The following is a 2,992-nucleotide window of genomic DNA, read 5'->3' as shown; positions in this document are numbered from 1 at the left end:
TGGTTGTCTTTATTTTTGAGTTCTTTTTAGCTGCTTGTGAAATTAACAATTTTGAATTTGGGAGGCAGCATCCAAATTTAGTAGGGTATACTGTAATTTAGGGTTAGTAACTATCTACTGGGGCTTTAGGGGAAAAAAGGAGGAGGATTGGCAATAGATGTTAGCTCAGAGCCGGTATTCCTCAGCAAAAAGAGGAGGATTGGCATGGATGTTAGCTCAGGGCTGATCTTCCTCTCAAAAAAAAAAAAAAAGATTACTTATTTGAGATTTTTCTTGTTGAGGTGGGCCTCTATTGCTATGAATTTCCCTCTTAGCACTGCTTTTGCTGCGTCCCATATGAGTTGGTATGTTGTGTTTTCATTTTCATTTGTCTCCAGGTATTTTTTTGATTTCTTCATTGATCCAGTGGTTGTTCAGCAGCATGTTATTTAGTCTCCACGTATTTGTGACTTTCCCAGCCTTTTTCTTGTAGTTGACTTCCAGTTTCGTAGCATTGTAGTCAGAAAAGATGCTTGATAATGATTTCAATCTTCTTAAATTTATTGAGGCTTGCCTTGTTCCCCAACATATGGTTTGTCTTTGAGAGTGTTCCATGTGCACTTGAGAAGAATGTGTAATCTCCTGTTTTTGGATGGAATGTTCTATATATACCTGTTAAATCCATCTGGTCAGTATTTCATTTAAGGCCACTGCTTGTCAACTTTCTGTCTGGATGATCTATTCATTGATGTAAGTGGGGTGTTGAGGTCCCTGACTATTGTGTTGCTGTTAATTTCTCTGTTTAGGTCTGTTAATAGTTGTTTTATATACTTTTGTGCCCCTATGTTAGCTGCATATATATTCATAAGTGTTATGTCCTCTTGGTGGACATTACCTTTTACCATTATTTCCTGCCCCTGTTTGTCTTTCATTGTCTTTTTTATCTTGAAGCCTGCTTTGTCTGTTATAAGTATGGCAACACCTGCTTTCTTTTGTTTGCCCTTAGCTTGGAGTATCATCTTCCATCCCTTCATTCTGAGCTTATGTTTGCCTTTAGAGCTGAGACATGTTTCCTGGAGGCAGCATATTGTTGGATCTTGTTTTTTAATCCATCCAGCCACTCTATGTCTTTTGATAGGAGAATTCAATCTATTTACATTTAGAGTGATTATTGATAGATGAGGGCTTAGTAGTGCCATTTTTTCTCTTGTTTTCCGGTTGTTCTATATTTCCATTGTTTCTTTTCCCTTGTATTTCTGTCTGCCATTTGATTTTGGTGGTTTTCTGTGATAGTTTTCTCTTTGTTTATGATTTGTGGCTCTGCTCTGATTTTTTTGTTTAGTGGTTACCATGAGGTTTGTATAAAAGATCTCATAGTTGAGATAGTCCGTTTTCTGATAGCCTCTTACTTCCATTAGCCTAAGCAGGTTCCATCCTTTTCCTCCTCCTCTTCTTTGGTATTGTTGTCACAAATTGTTCTTTTCTGTGTTGTGAGCTTGTGACTAAATTGAAGTGTTTATGGTTATTTTTGATGGTTTCCTTCCCTTTGTCTTTTATGTTATAATTGTTTACTGACCTATTCTGATATAGAGCTACAATTTTCTGATTCTATTTATCTCCTTGCTCAAGGTTTTGTAAACCTTTGCTTTTTTTTTTTTTTTTTTATGAGGAAGATTAGCCCTGAGCTAACATCTGTTGCCAATCCTCCTCTTTTTGCTGAGGAAGACTGGCCCTGGGCTAACATCCGTGCCCATCTTCCTCCACTTTATGTGGGACCCCTGCCACAGCCTGGCTTGACAAGTGGTGTTTAGGTCCGCGCCCGGGATCCAGACCTGCAAACCTCAGGCCGCCAAAGCGGAGTGCACGAACTTAACCACTACACCACTGGGCCGGACCCTGTGAACCTTTGCTTTTTAGTTTCAGATGGGAGGGCTCCTCTCAACGTTTCTTGTAGGGCAGGCCTAGTGGCGGTGAACTCCCTCAGCTTTCATTTATCTCGGAAAGCTTTTATTTCTCCATCATATCTGAAGGATAGTTTTGTTGGATAGAATATTCTTGGCTGGAAGTTTTTTAAGTCTTTCAGTATTTTGAATATTTCATTCCATTCTCGCCTAGCCTATAAGGTTTCTACTGAGAAATCCACTGAAAGCCTGATAGGGGTTCCTTTGTAGGTTATTTTCTTCTGCCTTGCTGCCCCTAATATTTTGTCTTTGTCATTGACTTCTGCCAGCTTTAATGTTAAATGCCTTGGAGAAGATCTTTTAGCATTGATGTAACTAGGAGTTCTATTGGCTTCATGTACTTGTAATTCCAACTGCATTTCCTTACCCAGGTTTGCGAAGTTCTTAGCTATTTCTTTGAACAAGCTCTCTGCTTCTTTCTCCCTCTATTCTCCCTCTGGAATACCTATATTCCTTATGTCGCTTTTCCTAATTGAGTCGGATATTTCTTGAAGAATTTCTTCATTTTTTAAAAATCTTAGTTCTCTCTCCTCCTCCACCTGAAGTATTTCTATCCTCTAAATCACTGATTCTGCTCTCCATAACATCAACTCTATATTTTATGGATTCTAGATTATTTTTTATCTCGTGTTCTTCATATCCAGAGTTTTTCTTTGGTTTTTTGTAGAGTTTCAATCTCTTTGGTGAAGAATTCCTTCTGTTCATTAATTTTATTCCTGAGCTCATTGAACTGTCTTTCTGAGTTTTCTTTTAACTCATTGAGTTTCTTTATGATAACTGTTTTGAATTCTCTGTCATTTAGATTGTAATTTCTATGAGTTCAGCTTGATTTCTGCAGACTTGTCATTTTCCTTCCGCTCTGAAGTGTTACTGTAGTTCTTCATGGTGTTTTATGAATTGCTCCTTTGCTGGAGCATTTGTGGTAGTATCAGGTGGCAGATTCCACCTACCACGGCTGGGGGACGGGGGCAGGAGCTGTGTTTTCTGATCCTGCCTGTCTCCTGGAAGTTGTGGGGGTAGGGCTACTCTGCGTTTGCAGGGGCTGGCCGCAG

The sequence above is a fragment of the Diceros bicornis genome, chromosome 26, assembly GCF_020826845.1.
Source record: "Diceros bicornis minor isolate mBicDic1 chromosome 26, mDicBic1.mat.cur, whole genome shotgun sequence".
NCBI lineage: Eukaryota > Metazoa > Chordata > Mammalia > Perissodactyla > Rhinocerotidae > Diceros > Diceros bicornis.
Note: the sequence above shows the minus strand (reverse complement) of the source record.